Source organism: Heptranchias perlo, chromosome 1 (assembly GCF_035084215.1).
Source record: "Heptranchias perlo isolate sHepPer1 chromosome 1, sHepPer1.hap1, whole genome shotgun sequence".
In the NCBI taxonomy this organism is placed as follows: Eukaryota; Metazoa; Chordata; class Chondrichthyes; order Hexanchiformes; family Hexanchidae; genus Heptranchias; species Heptranchias perlo.
The window spans coordinates 28,572,423-28,590,528 of record NC_090325.1 but is presented as its reverse complement, the minus strand read 5'-3'; the positions used below and the strand labels follow the sequence as shown (position 1 = coordinate 28,590,528).

The window sequence follows — 18,106 nt, the reverse complement described above, 5'->3', positions numbered from 1 at the left end:
CTTTGCATTCCAGGAGGATCAGGTTTGCAGAGAGGAGGGCTGTACCAGGGGCAACAACCAGGTGAGGAAGAGTAAGGGTTTTAATGGGGACAAGGATACCAAACGTGGAGGTACGGTTGTGATTGAGCGGATCACACCCGTACCCCCATCTTTTCTTCTATGGGGCGATGAGATGTGAGGGTGTGATTGAGCAGCTACAGAAATGTTGTGGTGAATGGGAGGGCCAAAGGCTAGACAGTTGGGAATTTGAAAGTGCCATTGTAAGTGCCATGGGGGAGAATTTTTCCAAGGGGTGAACATAGAAGTGGGGTTAGGAGGCTGAGTGGCGAGGGATACAAGAAGTGATCAAAGATGGTCTTATCTGTGATTGACACAATGGGAGCAGAGAGGCTATGTGAGATGGCACAGTCGAGGGGGTGGCCATGAATATGGGTAGGGGAGTTCATATGGAGGGAGAGATTAAGGGAGGATAGGAGGGCAGTGAACTCAGAGGAGAGCATAATCAGTTGAGATGGAGGTTGAAATCACCGAGGATGAGAAGTCGCTCGGTGCAGAGGCTGAAGGAGGAAAGCAGTGATGATATCTCAGTGAGAAACTTGGTGTGGAGAGAGGGGTGGAACAAGGTGAAGTTCTCAAAGAAGGAGAAGGTGCCAAAGCAGCAGGGGGACAGATCAAGGTGTGACTTGGAGATAAGGGCCACACCGCCACCGTGGCAGTCTGGACGGGGCAAATGATGGAAGGCATAGCCAGGCAGGGGGCTTCATTAAGGGTAAAGAGTCATCACCCGTCAACCGAGTTTCCGTCAAGGTCATGATGTCTATGCAATCATCCACAATAAGCTCATGGATGGAAAGGGCCTTGTACACAAGTGAACGGACATTCTGGAGGAAGATGCGGAAAGGGGCGGTGATAGCTGATCCGTTAGCTGAGTCCACAGGTCAGCGCTGGGAGGGTTTGAGTGGGATGGGAAGGAGATTGGCAAGGTTAGCCCCCGGCGGGCGCACTGGGCGGAAAAGTTGGAGAGTGTAGGATGGGGCAGTTGGGGTTACTGCTCATAAGGAGGCAGTGACGAGTGCCTTGAAGGGTCCTTCAGAGGATTCCAAGACAGGTACAGAGGGAAGTTGTCGGCTTATCCAAGAGGGTTAAGCCTGGGACGGTGGCAGGAGAGTAGATGGTCAAGCAGTACTGAAGGGTTGGGGTAGTAATTTGGGAGGCAGAGTACCCGAGAGGGAAGAAATGAAAGGAGGCAGGACGACAGAAGAGAGGGGCCTAGGAGGGGTAAAAAGAAAAAAGTCGGGGGGGGGGGGGGGGGGGGGGCGGGGAAGGGAAGGAAGGGAAAAGAAGTGATGGGTTCAGGTTCGGAGCAGCAGCCGAAACAAGCATGCAATGTTACATAGGCATGATTACATAGCAAGGTTAGGATAGATATGTCCTGGTAATAAATGGGGGAAGAGAGGAGACAATAGGAGGGAGTCCAAAGTTAAAGTCAGGGGCCCCGTGGTGGGATAAAGTTGTCGTAGATAGGGTGGAGCCAGCTTGGAACATCGATGAACTGATGTCCAGGTTCGGAGGACGAGTGAGTCCAGAAGCTATGTGAAGGGTGGAGTATCGGAGGACACACTGCTAGAGGTATTTCTGTGGGAAAAGCCAGGAGGTGTGCGGAATCGATCACGGGGCAGAACAACCGTGGCAAAGTTGGAGATTGTAAGATCCAGAAGTGGCGGAGAAATAGAATACGGACCAGGAACCACGCTGTAGCAAAATAAAGCTAACAAACCAGTAGGGCAGTCATAAGCTCAGGAGGGTAACAACCATTTCTCCTCACCGCTTCTTGTTGGGGCACAAATCCACAGGTGCTACCAGCCCTCCGGTGATTCATCTTTTGTGAGCAATGACAGGATATTTGACCATGGAGGTCACTGCAGCTAAGCACAATCCTATTCTCATTCAATTCAACCTCTTCATGTACATTTTCTAGCAAGAGTAACCTGATTGCAATAAGGAGTGGAGCCCTTAGTTAATTTTTCACCAGCCTTTCCCATGAGCACTACAGGCCAACTGTAAAACCCCAAATGCTGTCCTGACATCAACCAACTGAGCACAGACCAGAGATGGAACCTGGGGTTTTCTGTCTGTGAAGCTTAGGAACATACTGGGTTGTGCCTTTAACCATTAAGGGAATTAACTGGCAAAACCTGAAGGAATTCACAAAGGCATTATGTATTATAAATATTACATCACAATTAGAATTAAAACATTATCCACTTGTCTGAAAATGGTGACTTTTTTAAAAAAAAGAAAATATATGTTTACTAGGACCAGCAATCCTCTTCATGCATCAATGTAGACACTGAATGTAGTCAGGTTATTGGACTACGAGAAGCATTATTGGCCAGTCCATTCCTGTCCCACGAGGGACCACACAAGGGTACTTCTCAACGGGATTACTGGATAGCAGTCAGGAATAGGAACAATGACTAATTTATACATCCTACCTGCCACTTTGTCTGGATCTACTGAGACCAAAGTCCCATCGTTGCCCGCACTAAGACTGATTGATTGACCAACTCAGATCAGGGAAAAGTACTTAATTGGTTATAAAGCACTTTGGGAAGTCCGGAGGTCATGAAAGGCACTATATAAATGCAAGTTCTTTCTAAATAGAGGGCTGAAATCTCCACATTACTGTCCCATTAGATTATTTGGTTTGATTCTCAGATCTTTAAAGCGTTAACTGAACTTTCAATCCAGATTAATAAAACACACTTTGATCTATGCAGGATTATCAGAATGAGGTACTGAATGGGTGTGGGGCAATCCGCTATCAGAGGAGGGATGAAGAAAACGAAACTAAGTAAGTTACCCAAGCTGTCTTCTGGCCCTGTTAATAACTGAATAAGAGCTGAATTAGCTGAGACCTGGAAATATAATCACCTATTTGTCATCTTGGCCAGGAAATTATGCAGAAACCACACAGAATTAATTAAAATGGAAAATATAGCATTATCTAGACTGTAAATGTTTTTCTACCCCGATTTTCACTTCTTGGAGAGTTCTATATCCCAACTTTTCATAACTGCTTCTTGAAATGTTATTTTCTGCTGACACTTTGATTGTATTCAGTAAAGAAATGTCTGGCAGGGTCAGAATAATAGCACAGTGTAAGAGCAACAATATGCTGAATCACAAGACACTGAGACATACCCCAACCACTAGGGTTTTGACCTCACCCAAGTTATCACACAGTGTTTCCCCACAAGGAGGGAAATACTGTCCCATGCTGATCTTGTGCATCTTTTAATGTTCATTCTCAGGTAAGTATTGGCAGTAGCCCGAAGGCAAGTTTCTGGCCCACCCTCTTAACTGGGATTGGTATCAGCTAAAAAAAGGGAAAGAGAAATACTTTGAAAACACCATTAAGAATTCCACTGAGTGTTTCTTTATAATTCGTGGTCCATTAAAATCTTAAAGGAACACTTCGAGACAAAGTTGTGTAATAACCCAATTCAGTATTTTATTTGAAATAGTGTTTTTATGGTTTAAAAACAAATCAAATCTGTAGCTAGACTCTAATCAGAGCAATAGTTTTTGTCTGTTTCAGACAGGCTGAGGCATCTAGAACAGACCACTCAGCTCCAGGCCTCATTACAGCCTTGGTCCAAATATGGACAAAAGAGCTGAATTCCATAGGTGAGGTGAGAGTAACTGCCCTTGACATCAAGGCAGCATTTGACTGAGTGTGGCACCAAGGAGCCCTAGTAAATTTGAAGTCAATGGGAATCAGGGGGAAAACTCTCCAGTGGCTGGAGTCATACCTAGCACAAAGGAAGATGGTAGTGGTTGTGGGAGGCCAATCATCTCAGCCCCAGGACATTGCTGCAGGAGTTCCTCAGGGCAGTGTCCTAGGCCCCACCATCTTCAGCTGCTTCATCAATGACCTTCCCTCCATCATAAGGTCAGAAATGGGGAGGTTCGATGATGACTGCACAGTGTTCAGTTCCATTCGCAACCCCTCAAATAATGAAGCAGTCCGAGCCCGCATGCAGCAAGACCGGGACAACATCCAGGCTGGGCTGATAAGTGGCAAGTAACATTCACGCCACACAAGTGCCAGACAATGACCATCTCCAACAAGAGAGAATCTAACCACCTCTCCTTGACATTCAACAGCAATACCATCGCAGAATCTCCCACCATCAACATCCTGGGGGTCACCATTGACCAGAAACTTAACTGGACCAGCCACATAAATACTGTGGCTACAAGAGCAGGTCCGAGGCTGGGATTCTGCGTCGAGTGACTCAGCTCCTAGCTCCCCAAAACTTTCCACCATCTACAAGGCACAAGTCAGGAGTGTGATGGAATACTCTCCACTTGTCTGGATGAGTGCAGCTCCAACAACACTCAAGAAGCTCAACATCATCCAGGACAAAGCAGCCCGCTTGATTGGCACCCTATCCACCACCCTAAACATTCACTCCCTCCACACCGGCGCACAGTGGCTGCAGTGTGTACCATCCACAGGATGCACTGCAGCAACTCGCCAAGGCTTCTTCGACAGCACCTCCCAAACCCGTGACCTCTATCACCTAGGACAAGGGCAGCAGGCACATGGGAACAACAACACCTGCACGTTCCCCTCCAAGTCACACACCATCCAGTCTTGGAAATATATCGCAGTTCCTTCATCGTTGCTGGGTCAAAATCCTGGAACTCCCTTCCTAACAGCACTGTGGGAGAACCTTCACCACACAAACTGCAGCGGTTCAAGAAGACGGCTCACCACTGCCTTCTCAAGGGCAATTAGGGATGGGCAATAAATGCTGGCCTTGCCAGCGACACCCACATCCCATGAACGAATAAAAAAAGACATTTAGCCAGGTGCTGCCAGCCTCCATTGAAGTCTCAGGCACTGAGAGATGCACCGGCCAGGACAGAATTTGAAACTGCCATTACAGTGCTAAAAATAAATCATGCTACAATAGTAAATTGAGCCGTTAACTAACAGCTCTTTAAGCCAATTTTAATAAAGGGATAAGAAGGAATCCCCCCACCCCCGCCAAATTGATTCCCAAAATAAGAGAGAACATTTAAAAAATAAATTTAACATACTGTCTGAAAACATCTTGGGAGCAATCTGCTCACTAAAAATAACACTTTAAAACACATTAGAAACAGAGAAAATTACAACATTGGTTCCTCAGCTTCAGAACTGGATTATGCACTGAGTGGCAGCTTTTGAGAATGAGGGGATGCAATCTCAATTCTACCTGCACAACTGCTCAGTGCAGAGCTTGTCTCTGACAAAACTTCCACCAGATCTGAAAAGTACCGATAAATGCTGGCCTTGCCAGCGACGCCCACATCCCTTGTACGAATAATAAAAAAATAAGAATTTCTACCAACAAAAAGAAAAGGATCTTTTTAAAAAGCATATATCTGGGAGACATGGCTGTTTTTTTAAAAAAAACAAGTGTTTCCTCTTCTTTTAAATTTTAAATCTGCTTTTGGACAGTGAGGAAATCAAGAGATATGGGGATAGGGCGGGAAAGTGGAGTAGAGGTCGAAGATCAGCCATGATCTTATTGAAAGGCAGAGCAGGCTCGAGGGGCCGTATGGCCTTCTTATGTTCTAAAAATCAACTACACATAAAAGTCTTCTGTATGGCACAGAGTCAAAGTTTTTATGTCAACATTTAACATTAAAAATCAATACTTAAAACTTTCTAATGGAAAAATTCCAGCTAACAATGTGTACAATTTCCCTGCCTGTCCTAATTACAGCTTCCCACCACTGACAATACTCATCTCTTCCGTCTCCCAGCTGCTCCCCTCTACTGAGTCTGTTGGCCCCGATTCCAACCCAAAAGGGCTGCCCTTTTAAAATTTATTTTGAAATGTACATATTAGCACCAGGCTGCCTGTCACCTGTGGCCCGATATTTCCCAATCCACTGGATGCATCAGATGCCAGCCCCCATTGCACCCCGGCTTAATAGATCTGTGGCGCCCCGCTGGCTGCATTAGCCTCAAGCCAGGGTCAGTTTTCCACCCTTGTAGATCTCCCCCCACCACTGTGGGTCTTCCCTGTAACAGCAGTTTCTGTCGTGCACCAAACATTACAAAGTTTTCGAACAATGACATTACAAATCAATTCCCATCGGATAGTATTCATAGTATGTTACATCACAGGAGGAAGCCATTCGGCCCATTGTGCCTGTGCTAGCACTTTGAAAGAGCGATCCAACCCGGTTCCAGTCCCCTGCTCTTTCCACATAGCGCTGTAAATTTTTTCCCTTCAATTATGTATCCAATTTCCTTTAGAAAGTTATTATAGAATCTGCTTCCACCATCCTTTCAGGCAGTGCATTCCAGATCATAACAACTCGCTAAGTTAAAAAAAAAGTTTCCTCACGTCGCCTCTGGTTCTTTTGCCAATTACCATAAATCTGTGTCCTCTGGTTACCGATCCTTCTGCCACTGGAAACAGTTTCTCCTTATTTACACTGTCAAAACCGGTCATGATTTTGAACATCTCTATCAAATCTACTCTTAACCTTCTCTGCTCTAAGGAGATCAACCCCAGCTTAGAATCATAGAATCATTACAGCACAGGAGGCAGCCATTTGGCCCATCAAGCCTGTGCTGGCTCTTTCTAAGAGCAATCCAGTTAGTCCCATTCCCTTGCTCTTTCCCTGTACCCCTGCAAATTTTTTCTCTTCAAATATTTATCCAATTCCTTTTTGAAAGCCACGATTGAGTCTGCTTCCACCACCCTTTCAGGCAGCGCATTCCAGATCATAACTACTTGCTGGATAAAAAAGTTTTTCCTCACTTTGCCTTTTTTTCTTTTGCCAATCACCGTAAATTTGTGTCCTCAGGTTCTCGACCCTTCTGGCTAACTGAAGTCCCTCATCCCTGGTACCATTCTAGTAAATCTCTTCTGCACCCTCTCTAAGGCCCTGATATCCTTCCTAAAGTGCAGTGCTCAGAACTGAACACAATACTCCAGGGGAGGCCTAACCAGTGTTTTATAAAGATTTAGCATAACTTCCTTGCTTTTGTACATTATGCCTCTATTAATAAAGCCCAGGATCCCATTTGCTTTTTTGACAACCTTCTCAACTTGTCCTGCCACCTTCAAAGATTTGTGTACATACATCCGCAGGTCTCTCTGTTCCTGTACCCCCTTTAAAATTCAGCCATTTAGTTTATATTGACTTTTTTTAAGCAAGATTTTACAACTGAGTGGCTTGTTAGGCCATTTCAGAGGGCAATTAAGAATCAACCACATTGCTGTGGGTCTGGAGTCACATATAGGCCAGCCCGGGTAAGGACAGCAGGTTTCCTTCCCTAAAGGGCATTAGTGAATCAGATGGGTTTTTACGACAATCCAGTAGTTTCATTGCCACCATTACTGATACTAGTATTTTAATTCCAGATTTTTATTCAATTAAATTTAAATTCCCCAGCTGCCGTGGCAGGATTTGAACTCATAACTCTGGATTATTAGTCCAGGCCCCTGGATTACGAGTCCAGTAACATAACCACTCTGCTACCGTACAACTAACAGGAGGAGGAGGCTCTGCAAACATCCCCATCCTCAATGATGGCGGAGTCCAGCACATGAGTGCAAAAGACAAGGCTGAAACGTTTGCAACCATCTTCAGCCAGAAGTGCCGAGTGGATGATCCATCTCGGCCTCCTCCCGATATCCCCACCATCACAGAAGCCAGTCTTCAGCCAATTCAATTCACTCCACGTGATATCAAGAAACGGCTGAGTGCACTGGATACAGCAAAGGCTATGGGACCCGACAACATCCCAGCTGTAGTGCTGAAGCCTTGTGCTCCAGAACTAGCTGCGCCTCTAGCCAAGCTGTTCCAGTACAGCTACAACACTGGCATCTACCCGATAATGTGGAAAATTGCCCAGGTATGTCCTGTCCACAAAAAGCAGGACAAATCCAATCCGGCCAATTACTGCCCCATCAGTCTACTCTCAATCAACAGCAAAGTGATGGAAGGTGTCATCGACAGTGCTATCAAGCGGCACTTACTCACCAATAACCTGCTCATCGATGCTCAGTTTGGATTCCGCCAGGACCACTCGGCTCCAGACCTCATTACAGCCTTGGTCCAAACATGGACAAAAGAACTGAATTCCAGATGTGAGGCGAGAGTGACTGCTCTTGACATCAAGGCAGCATTTGACCGAGTGCGGCACCAAGGAGCCCTAGTAAAATTGAAGTCAATGGGAATCAGGGGGAAAACTCTCCAGTGGCTGGAGTCATACCTAGCACAAAGGAAGATGGTAGTGGTTGTTGGAGGCCAATCATCTCAGCCCCAGGGCATTGCTGCAGGAATTCCTCAGGGCAGTGTCCTAGGCCCAACTATCTTTAGCTGCTTCATCAATGACCTTCCCTCCATCATAAGGTCAGAAATGGGGATGTTCGCTGATGATTGCACAGTGTTCAGTTCCATTCACAAACCCTCAGATAATGAAGCAGTCCGTGCCTGCATGCAACAAGACCTGGACAACATCCAGGCTTGGGCTCATAAGTGGCAAGTAACATTCATGCCAGATAAGTGCCAGGCAATGACCATCTCCAACAAGAGAGAGTCTAACCACCTCCCCTTGACATTCATCAGCATGACCATCGCTGAATTCCCCACCATCAACATCCTGGGGATCACCATTGACCAGAAACTTAACTGGACCAGCCACATAAATACTGTGGCTACAAGAGCAGGTCAGAGGCTGGGTATTCTGTGGCGAGTGACTCACCTCCTGACTCCCCAAAGCCTTTCCACCATCTACAAGGCACAAGTCAGGAGTGTGATGGAATACTCTCCACTTGCCTGGATCAGTGCAGCTCCAACAACACTCAAGAAGCTCGACACCATCCAGGACAAAGCAGCCCGCTTGATTGGCATTCCATCCACCACTCTAAGCATTCACTCCCTTCACCACCGGCGCACAGTGGCTGCAGTGTGTACCATCCACAGGATGCACTGCAGCAACTTGCCAAGGCTTCTTCGACAGCACCTCCCAAACCCGCGACCTCTACCACCTAGAAGGACAAGAGCAGCAGGTACATGGGAACAACACCACCTGCATGTTCCCCTCCAAGTCACACACCATCCCGACTTGGAAATATATCGCCGTTCCTTCATCGGCACTGGGTCAAAATCCTGGAACTCCCTTCCTAACAGCACTGTGGGAGAACCTTCACCATACCGACTGCAGCGGTTCAAGAAGGCGGCTCGCCACCACCTTCTCAAGGGCAATTAGGGATGGGCAATAAATGCCGGCCTCGCCAGCGACGCCCACATCCCATGAACAAATAAAAAAAATATTGTCTCTTCTCATTCTTCCCATCAAAATGTATCACTTCACACTTCTGTGTTAAATTTCACCTGCCATGTGTCCGCCCATTTCACTGGTCTATGTCCTCCTGAAGTCTGTTACTATCCTCCACATTCGAGTTTTGTGTCATCTGCAAATTTTGAAATTATGCCCTGTATACCCAAATCCAGGTCATTAATATGTATCAAAAAGAGCAGTGGTCCTAATACCGACCGCTGGGGAACACCACTGTATATTTCGCTCCAGTCTGAAAAAGTCATTATTAATACAGGCTGATGAATAATCTAATGCTTAAAAAAAATCTTTCTCTCTCCCAATTATTCACTGTGTGTTGTAGTAGTCATACAGACCAAGAAGGTATCATATTTTAAGTTAGATTTACCTTAAATATAACTTTTGAGCGATTCCATTACGAACAGCAAAATCGTAACTTCAAACTGGCCTGATAATCACACCAGAGCTACTTAGCTCTGGGAAATCATGAATTTGAATTTGCAGCCTGCAATGTGGCTTCCCAAAGTCAAGTAACTCCACAGCAACCCTCAGGTTGGTTTGAGGTCATGACCCCTGCTATTTATAATGGAGGAGCTCCAGGGTACTTTCTGTAATTGATATCACTGGTCTAGGAGAGAGAGAGACCCCATGCTCAAGGGTCTACAAACAGCAGGAAAAATGAAGTTTAAATATGTTTTGATTTAAAACATAAGCTTATAATATTCCTCTATAAAATAAGGGCTACTTTGAAAGTGCCACCCCCCCCCCCCCCCCCCCCCCCACCAATTTTCATTCCTTTTTAACAGATCTCAGCAGAGTTGCACTGCAGGTTCGACTAACCTCAGTGTTCCCAACGGGGTGGAGGAAATCAATTAAAGTTCCCACTCCAGTCTAAAAATTGGTCCAAACTTAAGTTCCTTCTACAATACGGAGCCATATCTCCGCATACCTTTCTCTGCTTGAAGCATGCACGTATATCAACAAACCACTGGACTGAATAGTGTTTCACAACAGACAATTTAATCCAAACGATTCTCATACCCATCATGGCCAACTTTTGAGAACTTGGTTTGGAAACATTTCTCAGTTTGAGAATGGTGGGGCAGAAGAAAGAACTGAAAATCTTCTTGTAAACATTTTTTTTGTACCATTATAAAGAAAAACATGTCAAATAGTTTAAAAACATAATCATTTAAAAAAAATGGCTTTGAAAAGTTATCAAAACAGATACTACTTACTTGGATTTCAATGATCTTAAAATGCCATACAATCTGCTCCATATACACTATCTAACCATAGGCAGGGGTGTTCTTCTGGTGTCCGGGCCAATATTTATCCCTCAACCAACATCACTAAAACAGATTTGGTCATTATCGCATTGCTGTTTATGGGACCTTGCTGTGCACAAAGTGGCTGTCGCATTTCCCACTTAACAAGAGTACTTCCTTGGCTGTAAAGTGCTTTGGGGCATCCTGAGGTGGTGAAAGCTGCTATTTAAATGCAAGTTCTTTCTTATATCATTTTGGATATAAATTAAGTCTTAGAGAACTATCCAATGATTGAGCAAATCAGTCTAAGTTCTCATTTCTAATCAACATCCAGTGACCCATGTTGGAATTGTACATGTGTAGATGATAGCTCTCTACCCTGTCAACATTTAACCATCTAGGCTCACACAAGTAACCAATTGGGCTGAGGTATCAAAAAGATTGCTGCCTATGAAACCATATTGTAACAAAAATTCAATGCCTTAAGGAGAGGAGGAATGCTGATAGAAGGGATAATTTAACATTAGATTTGTTTCCCCCACTCTGCGTGAGAAATTTTTAAAAATCACTTAAAAGGATGAAAAATATCATTTAACTTTTTAAAAAAAGATTTCATATTACATGTTACGCTGCAATTCTCTAACATGGTTTTACTTTTTGAGAATGCAACTTACATTCAAACAGAGCGATTTCAAGATACAAAAGACTTACACTACAGATTGCAGTTTGACAGTTTCCAACTGCAAGCTCAATGGTTTAATACCTGTTGGACAAAGAGAAATTTTGTCTGTCAAAGCCATTTCTTGTTGTTCTGCAGCAATAACTAATGAGATGGAATATAGTGAGCAGCAGGAGCTGCACAGTGCAAAGTCCCTGTAAGAAAAGTAAGTTAATTAAGTAGCTGCTATATTCATCTCTAAATAACAAACTGCAAGCATTTGCTAAAATTCAACAAGGTGATGAAAGGGGTGGAAACACCAATATATTCTACATTTCCTGTGAAATACCCTAAACAATTAATACAGTACTGTAATGAGGTGTCATTAGCCACCTAAACACTGAAAGGAACTCCTGGTGTTGTCAATTCAAGAGATAACTTCCGACTACACAGAGATCCAGTCATAAAACCACTGTACTTGATAGTGAATAAGGAAACAAAGCAGGGAGGGGAAAAAACAAGTCATTTTGAAAACCGACACTTCAACATCAATTTACTCAGCTTTGTTCCAACTGCCTCGATGGTCTTAATGGCACGTTCATACAAGTTTTGGGAGGCATCAGTGCAAAGTGGTCTGGGCTGTGCAGATACTAAACCTGTGGGGTGTAAATTGGGTGCCAAGGCCTGAACGGACAACAACTTGCATTTATATAGCACCTTTAAATGTAGTAAAACGTCCCAAGGTGCCTCACAGGAGTGTAATCAGACAAAAATTGACATTGAGCTTTGGCCTTGTTGGAAGGAGACAAGCTTGGTCAAAGAGGTAGGTTTTGAGGAGCATCTTAAAAGGGGAGAGGGGGGGGGGTGAGATGGAGAGGTTTAGGGAGGGAACTCCAGAGCTTAGGGCTTGGATGGCTGAAGGTATCGCCGCCAATGATGGGAAAAAGGAAGTGGGGGATGCATAAGAGGCCAGAATTGGGGGATCGCAGAGTTCGCCGAAGGTTGTCGGGCTGGAGGAGATTACAGATATAGGGAAGAACGAGGCCATGGAGGGATTTGTACAGTCACTTGAGCAGGCAGACGGGGCCTCATTTTAACATTTCATTTGAAAGACCATAGCATTCCCTCAGTACTGCAGTAAAATGTCAGGCTAGGTCATATGTTCAAGTTTCTAGAGTGGGGATTGAACCTATGACCTCCTGACTCAGAGGCAGATGTCACCACTGAGCCAAGGGTTACACTTGAAACAAAGAAATTGATTGACTGATTCATTCATTCATTGAGAGCAGCCAGGGTGTCAACAAAACAAGTAAATGGCAAAAATACTTCTCTTCCACCCACCCCAGGCCAAGACAGGAAGGATCAATATTAATAGGGCCTGTCCATGGGGATGGTAAACGGCATCCTCCCTAAATTGTCACAATAATCTTATGTTTTTCAATGGTCTTGTAGTCACTATTGCTATGTGGGCAAACACGGCAGCCAATTTTTACACAAAAAACAATTCTACAAACAGCAAATAAGATGAACAAGTAAGTGCTGCATGGGTCGCTTATCATCAAGATTGCAGCCCGTGGAATAAAGGGAGCAGTAGCAACATGGATACAGAACTGGCTACGGGACAGAAAACAGAGAGTAGCGGTGAACGGTTGTTTTTCGGACTGGAGGGAGGTGTACAGTGGTGTTCCCCAGGGGTCGGGGCTGGAACCACTGCTTTTCTTGATCTATATTAATGACTTGGACTTGGGTGTACAAGGCACAATTTCAAAATATGCAGATGACACAAAACTTGGATGGGTAGTAAACAGTGAGGATAGTAATAGACTTCAAGAGAATATAGACAGGCTGGTGGCATGGGCGGACACGTGGCAGATGAAATTTAACGCAGAAAAATGCGAAGTGATACATTACGGTAGGAAGAACGAGAGGCGATCTAAACTAGAGGGCACAACTCTAAAAGGGGTACAGGAACAGAGAGATCTGGAGATATATTGCACAAATCTTTGAAGGTGGCAGGGCAGGTTGAGAAAGCAATTTAAAAAGCATACGGGGTCCTGGGCTTTATAAATAGAGGCAGAGAGTACAAAAGCAAGGAAGTCATGACAAACATTTATAAAACATTGGTTCGGCCACAACTGGAGTATTGTGTCCAGTTCTGGGCACTGTACTTTAGGAAAGATGTGAAGGCTTAGAGAGAGCGCAGAAGACATTTACTCGAATGATTCCAGGGATGAGGGACTTTAGTTACGTGGATAGACTGGAGAAGCTGGCGTTGTTCTCCTTGGAACAGAGACGGTTGCAAGGAGATTTGATAGAGGTATTCAAAATCATGAGGGGGCTAGACAGAGAGAGACTGTTCCCACTAGCAGAAGGGTCAAGAATCAGAGGACAAAGATTTAAGATGATTGTCAAAAGAACCAAAGGTGACATGAGGAAAAACTTTTTTTTTAACACAGGAGTGGTTAAGATCTGGAATGCACTGCCCATGGGAGTGGTGGAGGCAGATTCAATCATGGCCTTCAAAAGGGAACTGGATAAGTACTTAAAAGGAAAAAATTTGCAGGGCTACGGGGATAGGGAGGGGGAGTCGGACTGGCTGCATTGCTCTTGCATACAGCCAGTGCAGACTCGATGGGCCGAATGGCCTCCTTCCGTGCTGTAACCATTCTGATTCTAAGTAATTTTTGGTGATGGTTGGTTGAGACACGAATGGTAACCAAAACACCAGGAGAACTGCCTTGTTGTTCTTCGAATAGTGCCATGGGATTTTTTCTTTTTACAATCACCTGAACAGGCAGAAGAGCCTCAGATTTAATGTCTCATCTGAAAGACAGCAACTCCAACAATGCAGCATTCCATTAGTACTGCATTACGTGCTCAAATCCTGGAGTGGCGTTTGAATCCACATCCTTCTGTTTCAAAGGCAAGAGTGCTATCAACTCAGCCAAGCTGAACACACAATAAAGCAACAGTATTAAAAGATTTATATTCTTGAATAAGGTGATTATGTAATATCACAAGCTTAAAAACCCATAGATGAATAGAAAAACAAATCTAGCTACAATACAGAAATGATGTTCCGGCTATAAACTTCTACACTGGACAATATTACACCAGATCTAACTTCAAACTGAGACAATCACAAACGAGAAGTGAATACTGTATGTTAATATTTGGTAAAGTGACATGCCAAGCATCAGTATTGATTTTAATGACATTGACTAAAAAGCAAGAAGTTTCAACAGGCTTAAAATTGAAACATGCCACCTGTTTTACCGTAAAACTATATGTGGTGTTTGGGGAAATGTAGATGAAGATATATAAAGAAAGAAAAAAAACTTGCACTTGTGTGGTGCCTGATCACATCCTCGGGATGTCTTATAGTGCTTTACCAGCCAATGGATTACTTTTGAAGTGCAGTTACTATTTTATGTAGGCAAACACAACAGCCAATTTACACACAGCAAGGTCCAGCAAATGATAATCGAATGACCAGATATTCTGTTCTTCCATGGTGCAATTTGAGGAAGAAATGATGGCCAGGACACTGGGAGAACGCCCTGATTTTCTTCAAAATAGGTACTATGTGAACTTTTACGTGCATCCGAGCAAGCAGGTGGAGCCATAGATTTGCTGTCTTCCAGATCAGAAATTGAGTGCAACACTCCTTCAGTACTGCACTGGAATGTCAGCCAAATTATATGCTGAAGTCTATAATGGGGATTAGCTAGCACAAAAAAAAAGCTATATCATCAGAATTTCAATCTTAACCAAGTGTTTTCCATGACTGTAAACATAGTGAAATCTTGGAACTGTACTTATTTTAGCACATTATGCACTCTAAAGACAATGGGTACAAGCAGGAACAAATGACAATAAACTCTAGTTTACTGGTTCATTAAAGTAACACCTATGACCGTACACCTTTCTACATTTGAAAAATGTATTAAATTATACTCCCAATTTTGTCATAAAAATGGAATATACAACTACACACATAATTTGCAGCTCATAATCCCTCACCATTTTTTTTATTACGAAACATGATAAACATTCCACGATTTTGAATAGTGCCACAAACTGGAATGCTTTGCTTAAAGCATGGAAGACTGCACATGACTTATGACATATTGGTTAGTCACAATTGACAGCTAATCTTGAAAATATGCAGGCTGGTTTTGAGAAAATGCTGCAAATCATGCAACACATCTATGATTCGAAACTAAACACAGGGCAGTTTTGCCAAGCACATAACTATGTCACAGCAGGCCCCAAACAATCCCAGAACACCGTAACTATTTAATTTAGTGTTATGTGCAAGCCATCCAGGCTCCTGATGATATCAAAACATACAAAGCCTGAATCAACGAACAATAGAAGGCCCATTTCTTCTTCACCAGTTTTTCAAATCAGTATTAATGTGATACTGATACAACATCTCACTATCACAGTGCCAGTGTTCAAACTTTGTTTAAGCAGGACATGATAATGCAAAAGTCAGAAATATTAAAGATTAGATAACAGCATGTAAAACCTGGGCACTGACAAATAAGAACTGTTATATTATCACAATGTTTGCTGCAAACATTAAATGGTGGCCTTCCCCGCCATCTCAGTTTCTATGCTATCTTGAATCTGGAGCTATTGCCAATCCAGGCATTAATTCCTTCCTCTGCACCCCAAAATGGAGCAATCCATTATTATGAATAGATCCATCCTGCACCAAATGAGAATCACCCATTTTAGGGGAAGGAGGAAAAAAAAAAGAAACACAAAAGCAAAGTCAAAGGATATCAATTGTGATTTGAACTTGGATCTCAGCACATGAATTTTGGTAGGTTAGGGTATCAAGGATATAAATAAATCTAACATGCTTTTTTATTTAAAGTTTTGTAGAAAACTATTAAACAGCATTAAATCTTACAGCATAAAAATTGCTTATTTAGAATTTAAAAATGCAATCCAGATATAGATGTATATTTGTAACCCATTTCTGAAATGCAGAGCATGCTATAGAAGGGAAAGCGTCCGTATCATATCATTTCCTGCATTTTATCAGCACAGGTAAGCAGCATTTCCCACATCAATATCAGATTTAGTTTGAAATACCCATTTTTTACTTGCACAAAAGGTAAGCAAGAAATCAATACAATACTTGAAAATAAACCTGCTTCAGGAACACATCAAGAAAACAAATCAATATATATTGTGTTTAAGAATTATTGATTGGAGAGGAGAAAAAAGACCACTGAAAATACTTGGCAAAACTTCTACACCATACTGTGTGAAAAACCATCCTATAACTCATCAAAAAGCACCTCAATGTGGGGAGCAATTAACATTTGGCAATTTTCAGGCACGTGATAAAAATTGGGGAAAATGCTTCTGAAAGCTACACTTCCAGATTGGTCAGCATAACAAATAACCAGAAATTCCAGCATTCAAACATTTCCAGGAGTTTGAATAAATCTCCACATTCCCAACAGTCCCAAATATTTTCATGGCCAATACTAGTGTTTCAAATAAAAAAAACAGAAAATGCTGGAAACACTCAGCAGGTCAGGACGTTGCCTGACCTGCTGAGTGTTTCCAGCATTTTCTGATTTTATTTCAGATTTCCAGCATCCGCAGTATTTTGATTTTGTAAGTGTTTCAAAGCCATTTTCCATTTAATGGACCACCAGAAAACTTATTGTGGTAAATCTGTGCAAATTCTCTTGACACTTCTATAAGAATATTTAAAATCTGGAATTTTGAATAACAAAAAGATGCAGAAGTTTTTCTGAAACTGCAAAAGGAACCTGGCATCAGACATCTGAAAGATCTTGAGGGAATAACAAAGGTAGAGTCATTTTGCCAGTGAATGGAAAAGTTTCAGATGCGTTAAGTCTCAAAAAGATAAAGTACAGTTACTTTATATTTTAAAATGTTTTTCATGACTTGGAGCAGTTTTAATGCTGCAGTCTTTGCATTTCATCAATGAAGCAAGTTGCAGTCACGTCAAGGGGAACGGATAGGGTGGATAGAGAGAAACTATTTCCACTGGTTGGGGATTCTAGGTGTAGGGGGCACAGTCTAAAAATTAGAGCCAGACCTTTCAGGAGTGAGATTAGAAAACATTTCTACACACAAAGGGTGGTAGAAGTTTGGAACTCTCTTCCGCAAACGGCAATTGATACTAGCTCAATTGCTAAATTTAAATGTGAGATAGGTAGCTTTTTGGCAACCAAAGGTATTAAGGGCTGTGTGCCAAAGGCAGGTATATGGAGTTAGATCACAGATCAGCCATGATCTTATCAAATGGTGGAGCAGGCACGAGGGGCTGAATGGCCTACTCCTGTTACATACGAACAGGAGTAGGCCATTCAGCCCCTCGTGCTTGCTCCGCCATTTGATAACATCACGGCTGATCTGTGATCTAGCTCCATATACCTGCCTTTGGCCCATATCCCTTAATACCTTTGGTTGCCAAAAAGCTATCCATCTCACATTTAAATTTAGCAATTGAGCTAGTATCAATTGCCATTTGCAGAAGAGAGTTCCAAACTTCTACCACCCTTTGTGTGTAGAAATGTTTTCTAATCTCACTCCTGAAAGGTCTGGCTCTAATTTTTAGACTGTGGCCCCTACTCCTAGAATCCCCAACCAGTGGAAATAGTTTCTCTCTATCCACCCTATCCATTCTCCTTAATATCTTATAAACTTCGATCAGATCACCCCTTAACCTTCTAAACTCTAGAGAATACAACCCCAATTTGTGTAATCTCTCCTCGTAACTTAATCCTTGAAGTCCGGGTATCATTCGAGTAAACCTACACT

General features: G+C 43.1%; 1 protein-coding gene across 4 annotated transcripts in view; it reads right to left on the bottom strand.

Annotated features, from left to right (window-relative positions):
• Window positions 1-18,106, bottom strand: part of nsd2 (nuclear receptor binding SET domain protein 2) — a 96,541-nt gene that overhangs the window by 72,083 nt on the left and 6,352 nt on the right. The window lies entirely within an intron of this gene.